The 5,754-nt window shown below is 40.6% G+C and overlaps 1 long non-coding RNA gene across 1 annotated transcript in view; it reads left to right on the top strand.

Moving 5' to 3' along the window:
* LOC307022926 overlaps nt 1-5,120 on the top strand; it is an 11,367-nt gene extending 6,247 nt beyond the window's left edge. Inside the window, exon 3 of the long non-coding RNA XR_013803524.1 lies at nt 5,011-5,120. This is a non-coding gene — a long non-coding RNA (uncharacterized lncRNA). The remainder of the gene's footprint in view (nt 1-5,010) is intronic.
* The last annotated feature ends 634 nt before the right edge of the window (nt 5,121-5,754 follow it).

Below are 5,754 nucleotides of genomic sequence, written 5' to 3'. Positions count from 1 at the left end.
TTATGGTCTTTTTTTTCATGCATAAAATGAAAATATCCTTAGTTTGTGAAGGAGTTAATAAATCACACACTGAGGGAACATCACTATATTGGAATTATATATTTATATAGGCTTTTTCGATCAAAAATGTTGGGGGTCGGTCAGGGGGTACTTGGCTGAGAAGATGTTTCAAAGGGGGTACGTTACTGAAAAAGGTTTGAGAAGCGGCCTCATGTTCTGAATCACTTTTGTTGACAACACCATTAAACAGTTTATCTATGTCACATCGGGAGAAGAGAAGTCGTGAGTGAAGACGAGAAGCAGCAGGACGTCGTCACAAAACACGCTCGTGAGGACGAGACAGATCCACCTACACCTCTCAGACGGCGAGGACACTGTGTTCTTCACAGAGAGAACTCATTGTTAAACGCAGAAGCAGTTTATCATGACAGAGGAATTCTGAGTCATAGTAGTAGGTGTTATTATAGAAAACGACTTCTGAGAACATTCAGGATCATGATGTCTGAAGCGTGCAGTCTGGTTGCTCTGAACAGCACAAACTGTGTTGTGTAACCTCACACAGACTCTCAGATGAGTCCTGCATGTTGTCATCTCCTCTGACGTGTCGCTGTTCATATAGATCTGAGATGCAAGGCTTGAGTCTGGAGACAGGCGACCCACATGCGGCTTGAATTTAAAATGCTCAAATTAGTCCGTGTGTCATTGTTACTTCGACACAGGCCACATGACATCATCTCCTTGGACAGTTGTCATGATCTCAGCCTGTCTGCCTGAGCCAGAGCCAAGACGGAAAGAAGCAAAAGGAATCATGAACTCGTTTGTTAGATGCAGTTTGGTTTCATTACAAACAAAGCGCATTCGACATTCACACAAGGAAGTCAGATACACATTATTGGGGGGAAACACTAATTCAGAGTTGCAGCGGACCTGCAGGCTTCTGGGAGTTTGTTCCAGATATTTGGAAATATCAAAAACCAAATTCTCTCATTCCTCTACCCCTCGTCTTCCTGTGAAATTAGTTATTTTGACACTTTTCGTACCTTTTTATATTCCTTTCATCCTTCTCTTTCATCCATTTTTGCATCGCCAGACAGCACATTTCCCGTTTGACCTGAACCCATCAGGCTGCAGTGTTTGTGGATGGGATCATGTCCTCGTCACGTATGGAGAGTGTGACCTGTTGGAGCTCTTTGCCTGCAGGTGGAAAGAGAAGCAGCAGGTGACTCCATGTGACATCAGTACCTGGTGTGAGGGTTAGGGTTAGGGTTAGGGTCAGGGTTAGGGTTAGGGTTAGGGTTAGGGTCAGGGTTAGGGTTAGGGTAATGTGAATCGAGTGGCCCATGGTGGTGGTGGGGTTATGGTATGGGCAGGCGTATGTTATGGACGATGAACACAGGCCACTCGATTCACAACATTACCCTAACCCTAACCCTAACCCTAACCCTCACACCAGATACTGAGTGGTTTTCGGACCCCCCCTGACCCCCCCAATAAAGCAAAACTGCACGTTTCAGAGTGGCCTTTTATTGTGGCCAGCCTAAGGCACACCTGTGCTATAATCATGCTGTCTAATCAGCATCTTGATATGCCACACCTGTGAGGTGGGATGGATTATCTCGGCAAAGGAGAAGTGCTCACTATCACAGATTTTTTCAGATTTGTGAACAATATTTGAGAGAAATTGTTATTTTGTGTTTATAGAATTTTTTTTAGATCTTTGAATTCATCTCATGAAAAATGGGAGCAAAAACAAAAGTGTTGCATTTATATTTTTGTTCAGTGTAGATGGATTGATAGATAGATGGATGGATGGATGGATAGAGAGAAAGATAGATAGATAGATAGATAGATGGATTGATAGATAGATGGATGGATGGATAGATGGATGGATGGATAGATAGATAGATGGATTGATAGATAGATGGATGGATGGATAGATGGATGGATAGATAGATAGAGAGAAAGATAGATAGATAGATAGATAGATGGATGGATGGATAGATGGATGGATAGATAGAGAGAAAGATAGATAGATAGATAGATGGATGGATGGATGGATAGATAGATAGAGAGAAAGATAGATAGATAGATAGATAGATAGATGGATGGAGGGATAGATGGATGGATAGATAGATAGAGAGAAAGATAGATAGATAGATGGATGGATAGATGGATGGATATAGATTGAGAGAAAGATAGATAGATGGATGGATAGATGGATAGATAGATGGATAGATAGATGGATGGATGGATAGATGGATAGATAGATAGATAGATAGATAGATAGATAGATGGATATATAGATGGATGGATAGATGGATGGATAGATAGATGGATGGATGGATAGATGGATGGATAGATAGATAGATAGATAGATGGATGGATGGATAGATAGATAGATGGATAGATAGATGGATGGATAGATGGATGGATAGATAGATGGATGGATGGATAGATGGATGGATAGATAGATAGATAGATAGATAGATGGATGGATGGATAGATAGATAGATAGATAGATGGATGGATAGATAGAAAGGACGATCCCTCTCTTTCCTTCCCGTCATTCGGCTGCCAGCTGAGCAGCAACACGGCGAGGCTTAGAGCAGAGACGATGCTCTTGATTCTGAAAGCTAAGCGTTGGTGGTGGAGCTCTGAGCTACCTGCAGGCTTCTCAGGAAGGAAATCCTGTGGTGGGCTTTAGGAGATGTTCTCGTGGTATTTGAGGGATGACGGTGGGCTATAAAAACATTACAGATCAGGATGAAGACGAGCACGCAGTTTCTTTCAAGTCTTCCGATGTTTCCTGCTCTTTTTATTCTTCAGCTCAACGTTATTTCGAGAGACTGTTCATCTCTTTCTTATTAATCGGTGCAAATGCAGCACAACTGTAGAAAAGCAGATATGCATTTTGTTTCTTTCATAATATCTGTTCCGAATTTTATTCCATATTTTTATTCCATTCTATTTCTATGTAAATACTGCTATATTTAACTATATATTTTTTATTATTCTTTATATATTTTCTATGTTATTTTCTATGTATGCACCATGACATCAAGTCAAATGGGGTGACACATAGCTACTGGTTGACTTTAATGAATTGTTTTATGTCTACGGATTGCACATAACTGTATAACCTAATATCTTTCATTTAAACGTAATATTATTGCTTTAATTAAAGCCAATGTTTCTGTTCAGGTGAATAGATATTTATACATATATTTCTATGATACTTCCCCCGTATAGGCAACTTTAAACCTGGGGTGTCAAACTCAATTTCATCGTGGGCCACATCAGCATTATGGTTGCACTCAAAGGGCCGGTTGTAACTTTGAGACTGTATAAAAATACATATATAAATATATAATATATATAAAATAATGTATTATATTACATTATTGCCTCTGCATTGGATTATTATCTGATAGGGTAATAACTTCATAATTAACTACGTCTGAAAGCAGAAGTCTGGGGCAAATAATTGCAAGTCTCTTCAGTGAGAATGTCACAAAATGATTTCAAAAGAAAAGCCAAATTCTAGAAAAAAAGTCACAATAAAAAAAAAGAAGTGACATTTTGAAAAAAAGTCTAATTCTGAGAAAAAAGTCAAATTTGGGATGCATTGTGCTCCATGTATGGGCAAAGTGCTTCTGTAAATCGGCATGTAACCGTATAATAAACATACATATATTCTTTGCAAGCTCTTGTGGGCCACATAAAATGAAGTCGCGGGTTGGATTTGATCCCCGGGCCTTGAGTTTGACACCCCTGCTTTACACAGCCTTCTTCCTTCATTTCATTGACATTTTACAGTGGGAGGGGATTTCAGATATCTCTTTGTATCACTCCTTAAATCCAAAAATATCCATATAAATAAATAAATTCCTGCTATGTTTTTCTGGCTATGTATGACGTGTGAAATATGAAAAATAACACATTATCATAACCCTTCAATATACGGAGAGTAATGACCCTGGAAGTGTGTGTGTATGTTTGGTTTCAATGTGCAAATGAGGCATGAAAGCTAACTCTGAGTGAATTTAGGAGAAATCTAAGGACACAAAATGTAATGAAACAAATACCTTAGTGCAGGGGGGTCAAACTCAAACACACAGTGGGCCGAATAAAAAAATGGGTACTAGTGGAGGGCCGGACTGGTTCAATGTTTATTGCAGAACTTATTGAAATGAACTTATTGCACATATTAAACCTGGAACTAACAAAGCTTCAATGATTGCCTATAAAAACAACATTAAACATTAAATAATCAGTTCATTCATTTCTTATGGCTCTATCTGCAGCTTCTCCAGAGTCATTTCTTATGAGTACATTTTCCCACAGGCCAACAACAGCTTCAACAAAACTATTTCCCTCAAAGAGAAACCAAACATGCCCTGTTGTCGTGAGAGAGAAAGTGCAGAAGGAAACATCCATTAAACTCAGTGAGCTGCTCTGTGATGCTAGCTCAGATACTTGGCATCTCATCTTGGGTGCAAGGTCATCAATGTTTGGGGTCAGGCTCTGAGCTGAGGAGACCCTCGGGATGGAGTGAAGGTGTGCGTGCAATATACCGGAGGGCCAGATCTAATAGGAATTAGAAATGATCCTGCGGGCCGAAATTAAATCCACCAAGGGCCTGATTTGGCCCCCGGGCCTCGAGTTTGACCCAAAAGTCTGAAATTAGACTTTTTATGGAAGCAGAATAACCCAAATCTAATAAATCACCTGAACTTGCTCACCTGAAATGTTTTAAGGTTCAAGGTTATTTTATTTGTACGGCACATTTTAAGAACCAGAGGCAATAGAGTGCCACAGTCCTAAAACCCGGAAGTAAGGGTAGACATGTGGAGATTATCCGACGTGATCCGTCTCTCCGATGCGTCTCAACCACAGATCTTATTTCCAGCTGTTTTCCAAAACCCTACGGAGAAATCTCATTGCTTTTTTGCCACTTGGAGTGAGTTGTTATACGGACCAATAATTGTTCAGTGTTTGTGTCGTCCACAGATTACGCAGCCTGACGGCAGGGAGGAGGGAAAGAGCACCAAAACATTTCTGTGATGCGTGAAAGAGCAAGAGAGCAGGAGAGAGAGAGAGAGAGCCAGAACAACTGTCTCCAGGAAGCAAGCTGCACACTTCAGGTACAGTGCAGTATTTACATCATTTACCATCGCTGTATGAAAACGATTTGTAAGCAGAGCTATGACTTCATGACCTTGTGAATTTAAATGTAGGTCAGTGGGAGCGTTTTAAAACTCGCCTTGGCGGACGGAAACAGAACGAGTTCCTCAAGTTTTCATCCGGGGTGAGAAAGCCTCCAAAGGTCACCTTCGCTGAAATGTGTTTAGGGTCAGAGAGCAAGGAGATGTGTGTTGTTCTTTTTTTTTAAAAGCATCCAAATAGCGATCTGTGGTGACTTTTGAGAGGAGTGCAGCGTTTTGATTTCTCTGCCGATGCTTTAACAGCAGCGTAAAGTTCAGATATGGACTTTTGAAGAACATATCTAAGTGAGGCCCTGTGGCTATGGGGCTGATTCTGAAAAGAGTCCAAAGAAAAAGGAATGCTAACCGTCTGTCTCCCTTTTCTTTGGCTTTATCTGTCATCCAAATTGGCTTATGATGTGTCCTGGAGTGACCTCTGCAGTCAGTGACCTGTGCAAACTGCTCCAACAACTCTCTGATGAGAGAGGTAGGACAAACATGTGATCAAATGTCCTCCAGGTTGATTCATCTTTGCAAAGCCGCGTGCAAC

The sequence above is a fragment of the Notothenia rossii genome (genome assembly GCF_949606895.1).
Source record: "Notothenia rossii genome assembly, chromosome: 10".
In the NCBI taxonomy this organism is placed as follows: Eukaryota; Metazoa; Chordata; class Actinopteri; order Perciformes; family Nototheniidae; genus Notothenia; species Notothenia rossii.
The sequence above is the reverse complement of the archived record's forward strand: the minus strand, read 5'-3'. Positions and strand labels throughout refer to the sequence as shown.